Source organism: Triticum dicoccoides, chromosome 1B (assembly GCF_002162155.2).
Source record: "Triticum dicoccoides isolate Atlit2015 ecotype Zavitan chromosome 1B, WEW_v2.0, whole genome shotgun sequence".
NCBI classification, from domain to species: Eukaryota; Viridiplantae; Streptophyta; class Magnoliopsida; order Poales; family Poaceae; genus Triticum; species Triticum dicoccoides.
This window is the reverse complement of record NC_041381.1, coordinates 532,356,912-532,370,978: the sequence shown is the minus strand read 5'-3', so window position 1 is coordinate 532,370,978 and position 14,067 is coordinate 532,356,912.

Below are 14,067 nucleotides of genomic sequence, written 5' to 3'. Positions count from 1 at the left end.
GAGGAAGTCTTTTCACCTCTCGATTTTGGGAAAGTTTCCAAAATGCTATGGGAACCCGCCTTTCCTTTAGCACCGCTTTTCACCCTCAATCAAGTGGTCAAGTAGAACGCGTCAACCAGATTCTATAAGACATGCTTCGAGCCTCTGTTATCTCATTCGAAATGGAGTGGGAGAAATGCCTTCCATTTGCCGAATTTGCTTACAACAACAGCTATCAATCTAGCTTGGGTAAAGCCCCTTTTGAAGTTCTCTATGGACGACGGTGTCGAACACCCCTTAACTGGTCAGAAACTGGGGAAAGACAATTCTTTGGCCCGGATATGATTCAGGAAGCAGAAGAGCAAGTTCGCATCGTCCGTGAAAAGTTGAAAACAATCCAATCTCGTCAAAAGAGTCAATATGACCGAAAACATAAGGCTATGACTTTCGAGGTTGACGAGAAGGCTTACCTTCGGGTTACTCCTCTGAAGGGAACCCATCGTTTCGGTATCAAAGGCAAATTGGCTCCCCGTTACATTGGACCTTTTCGTATTCTCGCTAAACGAGGAGAAGTTGCCTACCAGTTGGAACTACCTCCGCATCTCTCCAGAGTCCACGATGTCTTCCACGTTTCTCAACTCAGGCGTTGCTTCTCGGATCCTATCCGTGGAGTGGACCACGAAACGCTTGATCTCCAAGATAATCTCACGTATCGAGAGTACCCCATTCGTATCCTCGATCAGGCCGAGCGTACCACTCGACGTCATAATATCAAGTTTCTCAAAGTTCAATGGTCGCACCATTCTGAGGATGAAGCAACTTGGGAAAGGGAGGACCGTCTTCGACTCGAGTATCCCGCCTTCTTTCCGGAGGAACCCAAATCTCGGGACGAGATTCTTTTGAGTGGGGGTGAGTTGTCACACCCTAGCTAGTTCATGCATTAGAGTGTTGCATCATGTTTATTCTTTCATCAGAAACCTGAAATGGGGATGACAGAACCCCCGGCCCCCTCTGAAACCAACTAGGGTTTACTAAAAACTTTTTCAATGAACCTGAAATGCCCTTCTAAAATGCCCATCATTTTTGTCTTGGTTCAGAACCTCTGCCAAAAGTGATGCACATTTTCCTAGGTCATCTTAGGGTCTTTGAATTAAATCATAGATATTTTAATTTGGACATTTAAAATTATATAAAATATTCAGATGCTCAAATATCTCCAAACTAAAATGTTTCATGTTGGAAATAATCCAACTATGGACCAGGAGTAGTTTTGTGATTTTAGGAGTTACCTAAGTATTTTTAATAATTCAACAAAGTTGCAGAAGTATTAAAAAAACAGAAAACAGGAGAAATAGCAAAAACTTACCTGGCGCCCAGCACCCGGCCCACCTGCCGGCCCAGCCCAGCGCCGCGCCAGCGAGCTGCTTGCCGGCCAGGCAGGCAGGCAGGTGCTCGACGGCGAGCACCGCATGGGTGCCACGCACCTACTCGCCGCCTCGCTGCTCCACTCGTCGGCTAACGTCGTGGATCACTCCCCCTCTCTCCCCCGAACCCCCCAGACACCCCCTCTCCTCTCCAGCTCCTCCCCCTCGCGCTCCCCAGCCATGGCCGACGCCACCGCCGCCGTGCCTACGTCATAGCCGCGCTCCCCGCCGCCCGTGCGTCTTCTCGTTGTGTCCAGGAGCTCCGCCGCCGTCCACTTCATCGAGCTAGCCGAGCCCCGTGTGCTCGAGCGGCCCGAGTCCACCGCACCGACCTCGCCCGAGTCCGCCGTCGCCGGAGATCCCCTTCAACGCCGTCGCCGCCTCAGCTCGTCCCCGACCCCGCCGGTGGCCTCTACGGGTGCGCTGTGAGCCTAGCTACCCCTCCTACCCTCCCTCTCTCGTTCTCGAGCCGTGTAGCCACCGCACGAAGACCACCCGCACGCACCGCCGCGGATCTCGTCGCCGACGTGCTCCCGGCCATCCTCCGGCCACTCCACGGTGTCCAACGCACTCCCCACGCTGCGTTGGGCCCAACCGTGCACTCCCCGCACCTCACCGCACACCCTAGCCCGAGTTCGCTTTCACTCGAACTCCGGTGGCCGCCAAGGTCGCCGCCGACGCCAACTCCGGCCACCCCGATCCCAACGGACTCCACCAAGAGCTGCGGCTCCTCCTCAGCTCCACTCCGATGGCCTCCGCGACTCGTTTGGTTGCCGGAACGGCAAAAACCACTTCCGCCGCCGCGTCGGGCTCGCCGGCGGCTAAACGCCGGTGCAGCCGACCTGGGTTTGACCACGGGTGGGCCCTGGTTGACTCTCCTGAGTCAATGACAGGTGGGGCCCAGCCCTGTTAACTATTTAGGATTAGTTTAAATTAATTTTAGTTTAACTAATCACACTGACACGCGGGACCCACTGTCAGGTTTGACCCGGACCGTGTCCCGTTGACCTGCTGATGTCACACTGACGTCAGGCTGACGCAGTAATTGATTTTCTGGATTTAATCTAATATAGGAAATTCCAGAATATAGTTTAAACTTCAAAAATTCATAACTTTTAATCTGTAACTCCAAATCAGACAAGTTATATATGAAAAATGATCAGAAAAATCCAATCTATCCATCTGTACTATTTTCATGCATGATTAAACAAGTTAACTTGATGTTTAATGCAGAACAAGGTAAAACACTTTAAAGGGCCATGTATGAGTTTGAAATTTGAATCTTTGGTTCAAATTGGTTCAAACCCTTCTGGTCTTAGTTGCATTAGCCCAACACTCTCATATTGCCATGTTTCATGCATGCATCATATTGCCGCACATTGTTTGGTGATGTTTGTGTATCGGTGTTCTTTGCGGCAGGTTCTGCCTCCGAGGAGTACCGTGATTACCCTAACGAAGAACCGTATCAGTGCATCGAACCATCAGGCAAGCAACCAACTATTTGATCATATCGATTCAATCCCATGTTCTCACTCCTGCTCTCTTTTACTGCATTAAGACAACGCGTTTCAAACTGCTGTGTGTTACGGTAGTTGAACCCATTTCCTCTGCATGACCTGTCATTGCCACAGTAACTAGACGAAACCCACTAGCATGTGTAGGAGTTGTTTGAGCCATATGTATGTGTTGTTCCTACCTTGCTATGCCTGCTATGCTTAGAGTCGTGTCAGGTATGGTTCATCTGGGTGATGGACTAGAGTGAAATGATTATGTCGGTAATGAGAGTGGTGTGGTGAACACGATTTGGTAAAGGTATCGATGAGAGGCCATGTAGGAGTACATGGTGGGTTGTTTCATTGAAGCCGACCTTAAGCACTGAGATCTGTATGTGTGATTTAAGATTCAGCTACTACCATGCATTGGGCCCGAAACCAATGGACCCTCTCGACTTCTTATTCACCCTAGTTCTCTGTCCAGGAGTTGCAAGTAGTTTCTGGTGTTTGTAGCCTACTGGAGGCCGTGGACAGCGCTGACTGTAGGGGTGGGCTGTGATGCGGTAGGTACATGGCACGGTGTACCGAATACCCGTTAGGTATCTCGGGAACCCTGTTCACATCGTTTGGGGATGTGAGTGAAACCTCGGCCGGATCTCCTCATGGATGGAACCCGAATAGGCGATAAACCTGGACTAGAGACTTAGGTGATTAGGTAGGTCGTGGCCGACACCCACGTTGGGCTTCCGCTTGAAGGTTGCCGAGTACATGTCGTGTAAACGACGGTAAGTGGTGAGAGCATGTATGAAGAAGTACACCCCTGCAGGGTTATCATGATCTATTCGCATAGCCGCGTCCGCTGTAAAGGACTACTTGGTTGCCTATACAGTTCATAGACAAGTAAATGGAAACTACTAAAAGCCTCTAGATAAGTGTGAGGATGGCTCTTCCGTAGGAAGACAGAGGTGGATCCTCGGTAGTGTATTGAAGTGGTGAGTAGTGGACTCGTGTGCGCAAAACCATTTCAAGTTGGAGTCTCGTAGGATAGCCTAGCCAAGAGTCAAAGCTGGCTTGCTGCAACAACTCCACCAACCCTTCTTGATAATGTGCATGTATGTAGGATCTGATGTAAGTCTTGCTGAGTACCTTTGTACTCATGTTGCTATAATTTACATTTTTACAGAAGACGCTGCAACCCCTTCTGATGGGTTCTTCGTAGACGTTGACATCAATGAGTAGGCTAAGGCCCAGGTGGTGATCCTGAGCTTGTGAAGGACCACGTAGTATAGCTAGGCTTTCCAAGCCTCTTTTATTTTACTAGTTGTCTGTACCCAGACAAGTTACTTCCGCTGCTGGTTTGTATGACTGTATGACTTGAATGCTGGGTCGTGTGACCCGTACCTATGTGTATGTTATGTATGGCTCTCTGAGCCTTACATAAAGTACTTATGTCGTTAAGTCATGTTGTGATGCCTTGTTGTGTTTGCACATATCGAGCATATTGTGTGTATGATTGAAATGCTTGGTATGTGTGGGATCTGACTATCTAGTTGTTTATCTTTAGTAGCCTCTCTTACCGGGAAATGTCTCCTAGTGTCTCCACTGAGCCATGGTAGCTTGCTACTGCTCCGGAACACTTAGGCTGGCCGGCATGTGTCCTTCTTTGTTCCTGTGTCTGTCCCTTCGGGGAAATGTCACGCATTGAGTACCGGAGGCCTGTTAGCCCGCTACAGCCCGGTTTACCGGAGTCCTGCTAGCCCAGTGCTACAGCCCGGACCCACTTGCTGATGACCGACACGTTCGTTGCTGGGTCATGGATGCCTGTCCCTGTAAGTCTGTGCCACTTTGGGTTTACAACTAGCCATGTCAGCCCGGGCTCCTTATCATATGGATGCTAGCGACACTATCATATATGTGTGCCAAAAGGCGCAAACGGTCCCGGGCAAAGGTAAGACGACACCCGTGGGAATACCGTGCGTGAGGCCGCAAAGTGATATGAGGTGTTACATGCTAGACCTATGTGGCATCGAGTCGGGGTCCTGACATTGTCATGAATGAGGATGATCCATCATCAGTTCAAGCTCAAGAGAAGAAGGAGAAGGCAAGGAAGGAGAAGGCTGCCAAGATGCCAACTCAAGAGGAGGCATCTGAGTATTTCTTGAAGAACAAGTAGGAGCAGCTTGGTTACTTGATAGCATCATCTTTGAGGATTGAGAAGGGATTGGCCACCCTCACTCAGAATCAGGAGAGCCTGGAGAGAATCATGGAACTCAAATTTCATGATCTTGATGTCAAGGTAACTCAGATTCAGACAGTTGTGGAGAAACTGCAGGATGACATGCAGGAGAGGAAGGGAAACACTACCACTAATGTCTTTGCCAGAGTGCCTAGAGCTCAGAGGTCAGCTGTTGTGCCAGTGCCAGATACTAGAGCAACATCTTCAGCACCAGCTACTGCCCCTTCAGCTCCAGTGCAACACTCTTGAACATCTACTCCAGCACCCTCTACATCAACTGAGGCCTTCGTCCAAGGAGCCATCTCTACACCACCAACTGAAGATCAAGCCTGAGAGTCGATCTAGCACTATGCATTTTCTATGAATTTTTTGATAACTTGTTGCCAAAGGGGGAGAAAAATGTATAGATCATAGATTTCGAGAGAGAGAGAGTGTTGCTTTTGTTCTCTCTTGCTTTGTTGGTTAAACTTGTTTGCTTTTGATTGGTTGAGATACTATGCTTGTGAGACATTGATGATCATGCGTTTGATCATAAGCTACACTTATGCATGTTTGATGATATTATCCTATCTATCTTATGTGATCATTCACTTTGCTTGGTGATGAGTGCATGTATTCAATACTTATCATTTTGAGCGCTCCACCAAGATGTATGTGACATGGAAGTGTAACCCATGAGCCTAATTCATTGTGCATTTGCAGTCCAAAGCAAATTTTAAACTATGCAAAAATTTAGGGGGAGCTCTTGCCTATCACATACTTCTCAAAGCGATGATGTTTTTATTCTTATTATCATTTGTCGAAGCTTTGATCTATATGTTGTCATCAATTACCAAAAAGGTGGAGATTGAAAGTGCAACTATCCCTAGGTGGTTTTGGTAATTCATAACAACATATAGCTCATTGAGCTAATGCTATTCCAAGACTATTATTTCAGGAAAGCTCAATGAATGGCATGGCATGGATGATGAAAGTGGATCCCTCAAAATACTAAGGACAAAGGAGTGGCTCAAGCTCAAAAGCTCAAGACTCTTCATTTTATATTTTAGTGATCCAAGATCACATTGAGTCTATAGGAAAAGCCAATACTATCAAGGAGGGATGAGGTGTTGCTTAATGAGCCTCTTGCTTCATGTGCTTTGTGATATGCTCCAAAACCCTCAGTTACTTTCCCACATCCACAAATGACCTAAACCCAAAGCCAAAATCGTCACACCGATTCTTCCTATCCGGCGCCACCGATTCCAAAAGTCATAGCCACTACCAAAAACCCTAAGCAAATCGGTCTTACCGATAGGGATCTCGGTCTCACCGAGATGGGATTGTAATCTCTCTGTTTCCCTTCGTAACATTTCGGTCTAACCGAAGTGGGCGATCGGTCCCACCGAGATTGCAATGTAAACTCTCTGTTTCCCTTTTGTAACATTTCGGTCTCACCGAAAAGAGCAAATCGGTCCCACCGAGTTTACCTGACCAACTCTCTGGAAAGCTTATTACCATAATCGGTTTCACCGAGTTTGTGTAATCGGTCTTACCGAGATTACGTTATTCCCTAACCCTAACCGAATCGGTCTCACCGAGATGCATGTCAGTCCGACCGAAAATCACTAATGGTCACTAGGTTTACTAAATCGGTCTGACCGAGTCTGTTGAATCGGTCCCACCGAGTTTGGTAAATTGTGTGTAACGGTTAGATTTTGTGTGGAGGCTATATATACCCCTCCACCTCCTCTTCATTCGTTGAGAGAGCCATCAGACTAAACCTACACTTCCAACTTACCATTTCTGAGAGAGAACCACCTACTCATATGTTGAGGCCAAGATATTCCATTCCTACCATATGAATCTTGATCTCTAGCCTTCCCCAAGTTGCTTTCCACTCAAACCCTCTTTCCACCAGATCCAAATCCCATGAGAGAGAGTTGAGTGTTGGGGAAACTATCATTTGAAGCACAAGAGCAAGGAGTTCATCATCAATGCACCATTTGTTACTTCTTGGAGAGTGGTGTCTCCTAGATTGGCTAGGTGTCACTTGGGAGCCTCCAACAAGATTGTGGAGTTGAACCAAGGAGTTTGTAAGGGCAAGGAGATCACCTACTTCGTAAAGATCTACCGCTAGTGAGGCAAGTCCTTCGTGGGCGACGGCCATGGTGAGATAGACAAGGTTGCTTCTTCGTGGACCCTTCATGGGTGGAGCCCTCCATGGACTCGCGCAGCCGTTACCCTTCATGGGTTGAAGTCTCCACCAACGTGGATGTACGATAGCACCACCTATCGGAACCACGCCAAAAACATCTGTGTCTCCAATTGCGTTTGAATCCTCCAAACCCTTCCCTTTACTTTCTTGCAAGTTGCATGCTTTAATTTCTGCTGCATATATACTCTTTGCATGCTTGCTTGAATAGTGTGATGATTGCTTGACTTGTCCTAAGATAGCTAAAATCTGCCAAACTCTAAAATTGGGAAAAGGTTAAGTTTTTAATTGGTCAAGTAGTCTAATCACCCCCCCCCTCTAGACATACTTCAAGGTCCTACAAGTGGTATCAGAGCTTTGGTCTCCATTTGCTTTGATTTCCATAGCTTTTGGTGGTCATAGCCTTGGTTTCGCAACCTAGGAGAGTATGGCATCTAGCGAGGGAAATTATCACCGTAGAGGTCCTTACTTTGATGGTACTAATTTTGCTAGTTGGAAGCATAAGAGGAAAATGCATATTCTCGGACATAACCCCGCCGTTTGGGCAATTATTTGTATTGTCTTGCAAGGTAAATTCTTTGATGGGAGAGAACCGAACCGTGAAGCGAATGCGGAAGAATTGAAGATGCTGCAATACAATGCTCAAGCTTGTGATATCATCTTCAATGGATTTTGCCCCGAAGAATACAACAAAATCAGCCATCTTGAGAATGCAAAGGAAATTGGGGATACTTTGATTGATATGCATGAAGGTACCGAATCCGTCAAGGAATCCAAGTTGGATGTGCTCCAAAGTCAGCTTGGCAAGTTCAAAATGAAGGATGGTGAAGGTGTCGCTGAAATGTACTCTAGGCTTGCTCTTATCACAAATGAGATTGCCGGCTTAGGGAGTGAAGAGATGACCGAAAAATTCATCATCAAGAAGATCCTAAGAGCATTGGATGGAAAGTATGATACCGTGTGCACATTGATTCAAATGATGCCAAACTACAAAGATCTCAAGCCAACGGAAGTCATTGGAAGAATTGTTGCTCATGAGATGTCACTCAAGGATAAGGAGGAACTTCACAACAAGTCAAGTGGTGCTTACAAAGCCTCAAGTGAAGCCCCCACATCTTCAAGTGAGAAACAAACCTTCAATGAAGAATTGAGCTTAATGGTGAAGAACTTCAACAAATTCTATAAGAGTAGAAGCAAAGAAAGAAGCTCCAAGTCAAGGTCTTATCATGACGAAAGATCTTCTAGTCGAGAGTGCAATTGCTACAATTGTGGGAGGCCTGGACACTACTCCAATGAGTGTACGACATCCTACGAAAGACGAGAAGATTCTCCAAAAAGAAGAAGCAAAAGAGAAGAATCACCACCAAGAGAGAGGAGGAGTAGAGATGATCGTTATGAACGAAGACCCTCACGGAGAAGCAAGGATTCGGAAAGGAAGGACAAGTCATCAACGAGCTACACAAAACAAAGACATTCGGGGACCGCATTGACCGTGATTACTCCTCGAGGGCCTGGCATCTTGAGCTTGAGGTATGCGTAGTGCGGCACCGCATTGAACTTTGCAAATGCGGTTCATCCGAGCAGTGCGTGATAGCCGCTGGAGAACGAGACTATGTCGAAGATTAATTCCTCGCTTCGGAAGTTATCCGGGGATCCGAAGACCACTTCAAGTGTAATTGAGCCTGTACAGTTGGCCTCTACACCTGGTATGACGCCTTTAAAGGTCGTTTTTGTGGGTTTAATCCTTGAGGGGTCTATGCCCATTTTGTGCACTGTATCCTGTTAAAGCAGGTTCAGGCTGCTGCCGCCGTCCATTAGGACTCTAGTGAGGTGAAATCCGTCAATGATTGGGTCAAGAACCAATGCGGTGAATCCGCCGTGGCGGATGCTAGTGGGGTGGTCCCTTCGATCAAAAGTGATCGGGCAGGAGGACCACGGGTTGAACTTTGGGGCGACTGGCCCCATCGCGTATACGTCCCTTAGCGCACGCTTCCGGTCCCTTTTGGGTATGTGGGTTGCAAATATCATGTTCACCGTCTGCACTTGTGGGGGAAAGCCCTTCTGTCCTCTATTGTTTGGCGGCCGGGGCTCCTCCTCGTCGTCGCTATGCAGCCCCTTGTCATTGTTTTCGGCATTTAACTTGCCTGCCTGCTTGAATACCTAACAATCCATGTAGGTGTGGTTGGCTGGTTTTTCGGGGGTGCCATGTATCTGGCACGAGCGATCGAGTATTCGGTCCAAATTGGACGGGCCCTGAGTATTTCTTTTGAACGGATTTTTCCGCTAATCGGGTTTAGAGCCTCTGAATCCGGCATTGACTGCCGTATCTTCAGTATTATCACTGTTAATGCGGCGCTTGTGCTTGTTGCGACGCGACCTGCCATTGCTGTCCTTGGTATCCGAACTACCATGGTTTTTGGTCAGGTTGTTACTGCGAGCTAGCCAGCTGTCCTCTCCCGCGCAGAAGCAGGTCATGAGTAATGTGAGGGCTGCCATGGATTTCGGCTTTTCCTGTCCTAGGTGTCGGGCAAACCACTCGTCGCGGATGTTATGTTTGAAGGCTGCAAGGGCCTCTGCATCCGGACAGTCAACGATTTGATTTTTCTTGGTTAAGAACCGTGTCCAGAATTGTCTGGCCGATTCATCTGGCTGCTGAATTATGTGGCTTAGGTCATCAGCGTCTGGTGGTCGCACATATGTGCCCTAGAAGTTATCAAGGAATGCGGCTTCCAGGTCTTCCCAACAACCAATTGATTCTGCCGGCAAGCTGTTGAGCCAATGACGAGCTGGTCCTTTAAGCTTGAGTGGGAGGTATTTGATGGCGTGTAGATCATCACTGCAGGCCATGTGGATGTGAAGGAGATAGTCCTCGATCCAAACCGCAAGATCTGTTGTGCTGTTGTATGATTCAATGTTTACGGGTTTGAAACCCTCGGGGATTTGATGATCCATTACTTCATCTGTGAAGCATAGTGGGTGTGCGGCGCCTCTTTATTGGGCTATATCACGACGCAGCTCAAATGAGCTTTGTCTACTGTGTTCGGCCCGGCCGGAATTGCTGTATCCGGCGTGAAGGTTGTCATCACGTGTAGTGGGGCGCCCACGTGATCTGTAGATTGATCTTATTTGCCTTGCCTTGTCCTCAAATATGTCTCGCAAGTCTGGCGCATTTCCCCGTGGCTTTGTACTTTTCGAGCGATGCCGGGGTGCGGCTTTAGTGGAGGGCCTAGAGGCCTCTCTGTCGCGGCCACGAGGTGGCCGGTCGGCCGCGTCATGCGCTGGTGATGTAGGTTTGGGTGCTTCCTCCTCTAATTGAGGTAGCAGCCTGCATTTTGGGTAGCTCTTGGAGGGGCGATCGAGTTTGTACTCTTTGGCTGCAAGGACTTCGGTCCATCTGTCAGCTAGCAAGTCTTGGTCAGCTCTAACTGTTGGTGCTTTTTCTTAAGGCTTCTTGCCGTGCCCATAAGCCTGCGCTTGAAACGCTCTTGTTCGACGGGATCCTCGGGCATGACGAATTCGTCGTCATCGAGGCTTGCTTCATCTTCGGAGGGAGGCATATAATTATCGTCCTCTACCTCTCTGTCTGCCGCTCTATCATGAGGGTTGGCTTCTCCCTCCTCCCATGCTGAATCCTGCTGGAGGGGCTTGTCTTCGGCACTGTCCGGGGTGTTATTATCTCCCGTGCTAGAATCAACATTTTTGCTATGGCGGGATTTAGAGCGGCGCCGCTGACGCCAGCGCTTGGGCTGTTTCTTGGAGGGGTCATCCTCCGTTGTTCCATTGCCATTCCCATCTTTTGGGGTGTCCACCATATATATGTCGTATGACGAGGTGGCCTTCCAGTGCCCTGTAGGCGCTGGTTCTTGGTGGTCTCCTGCATCATCGTCCATACCGTCGATGTCTTCAGAGTCGAAGTCGAGCATGTCGGTTAAATCATTGACAGTGGCTACAAAGTGGGTGGTGGGTGGGCGTTGAATTTCTTTGTCGTCCGCATCCTAACCTTCCTGACCGTAGTCCGGCCAGGGTTCTCCTAATAAAGAGAGAGACTTTAGTGAATTCAGGATGTCGCCAAAGGGCGAGTGCTGAAAGATGTCCGCGGCAGTGAACTCCATAACCGGCGCCCAACCGGATTTGATTGGTAGGGGCGCGGGAGGTTCGGAGTCCGTAGAGGAGTCCGGCACCTCGGAGTCATGGGATTTGCAAAGGACAGGGATGGTGTTCGGCTCAATCGCCGTAGAGATTGTAGCCCCCGAGGTGGTGTGCAGCCACTCGTCCTCGATCGGTGAAGTCGGCTCTGAGCTAAGGGTCGGAGCGGACGCTGGTGCGGCCTCCAGGACACTGTTCGGCGGCAGAGCTAGATCATACCCATCGAGACAGTGCGGCGCGCTTGGCTGTGGCTCAAATCCGTCGAAGATCAAGTCTCCGCGGATGTCAGCCGTGTAGTTCAAACTCCCAAATCTGGCCTGATGGCCAGGGGCGTAGCTTTCGATCTGCTCCAGATGGCCAAGTCAATTGGCCCGCAGTGCAAAGCCGCCGAATACGAAGATATGTCCGGGGAGAAAAGTCTCACCCTGGACCGCATCGTTGTTGATGATCGAAGGAGCCATCGGGCCTAAAGGTGACGACACAGAGGAACTCTCAATGAAAGCACCTATGTCGGTGTCAAAACCGGCGGATCTCGGGTAGGGGGTCCCGAACTGTGCGTCTAGGCGGATGGTAACAGGAGACAAGGGACACGATGTTTTTACCCAGGTTCGGGCCCTCTCGATGGAGGTAAAACCCTACTCCTGCTTGATTAATATTGATGATATGGGTAGTACAAGAGTAGATCTACCACGAGATCAAAGAGGCTAAACCCTAGAAGCTAGCCTATGGTATGATTGTTGTTCGTCCTACGGATTAAAACCCTCCGGTTTATATAGACACCGGAGAGGGTTAGGGTTACACAGAGTCGGTTACAATGGTAGGAGATCTACATACCCGTATCGCCAAGCTTGCCTTCCACGCCAAGGAAAGTCCCATCCGGACACGGGACAAAGTCTTCAATCTTGTATCTTCATAGTCCAGGAGTCCGGCCAACGGTGATAGTTCGGCTATCCGGACACTCCCTAATCCAGGACTCCCTCAGTAGCCCCTTAATCAGGCTTCAATGACGACGAGTCCGGCGCGCATATTGTCTTCGGCATTGCAAGGCGGGTTCCTCCTCCGAATACTTCATAGAAGATTTTGAACACAAGGATAGTGTCTGGCTCTACAAAATAAATTCCACATACCACGGTAGAGAGAATAATCTTTACACAAATTCAATCTGCTAACGTATTCTGCGGCGTGACGTCACACCATGGCCAAGCCTTTATTGGAATCTTTTTACTGTTCCACCTCAGCGTGTTTAGCGAGGCGGTTTCCTTGGCACGTCTTGTCAAAGTAGAGATCATGTCCCCTTATTCCGGGATTCTAATCAATACGGGCGTGGGTAATCCAACCGCGCCATTGATTACGGCGCTTGGGAGATAAGCGAGTTTTATCAGGCTGGTGGGGACGCATAGTTTCGTCCGTCCATATTAGGGGATAAGGATCCACCTTTTTACCTACGCCTTCTTCCTCCTTTGCTTATCCATTTCCGTGCACTCGAGCTCCAGCACCCAAGTCCGCACATCCCTTCTCAACCTTCTCCAGCCATGTCCGGAGCGGGAGGCAAGTGGATGGTCTCCTCCGTAACGGAGGAACAAATCAAAAAGCTACGAAAGGCCGGATACTTATCCAGCGACATCGCGCATCGGCTCCCCGACAAGGGGCAGCTCATTCCTACCCCCAGGCCCCATGAGAGGGTGGTGTTCCTCACCCACTTCCTCCACAGACTAGATTTTCCACTTCACCCATTTGTCCGGGGGCTCATGTTCTACTATGGCCTAGATTTCCACGATCTGGCCCCGAACTTTATCCTCAACATCTCGGTGTTCATCGTCATGTGCGAGGCCTTCCTCTGCATCCAGCCCCACTTCGGCTTATGGCTAAAGACTTTTAATGTCAAGCCGAAGGTAGTGGGCGGCCGCCAAGCGGAGTGCGGAGGCTCCATGGTGGGTCGGATGGCCAACGTCCTATGGCTTGAGGGCTCCTTCGTGGAGACAATAAAGGGGTGGCAATCGGGGTGGTTCTACATCACCGAGCCGCGCGACCCCAAATGGGCGGCGCCCCCCGAATTCCGATCTGGTTTCCCCACACGGCTCACCTCCTGGAAAGAGACGGGCCTAACATGGGGAGATTCGGAAGAGCTGACCGGACTTCAAACCTACGTCCAAAAGCTGGTGAACAAGAATCTCAAGCTTGTCAATGTAGTCCAGGTCATGCTGATCCGCCGGATCCTCCCATGCCAACAACGGGCCTTCAAATTGTGGGAGTTTGATCCGGCACAACACCAAACCTTGAGCAAGCTCTTCGGCACTACGTACGAAGATGCCTGGAAGGTGCTGTTTAAGGGCGCCGAGGCCCCCGCATCCGCTACCGAAGATCGGGGATTCAGCTCGCGGCGTCAGGCCAGCGAGGTAAGCTATTCTACACTTTATGGGACTCTTGTTTTTCATAGTCTGACTCTATGTGGGATCTAAACTCCCTTACCTTTGACAGGACTGGCTGAAGACGTCCGGGCAGGTTAACTGTCCGGCTCCTTTGCCAGAAGACCCAGCGGACGCCCGCTTGACGGGGCTGTTGGTTCCGGCACCTCACATGGTGCCGGAGAAGAAG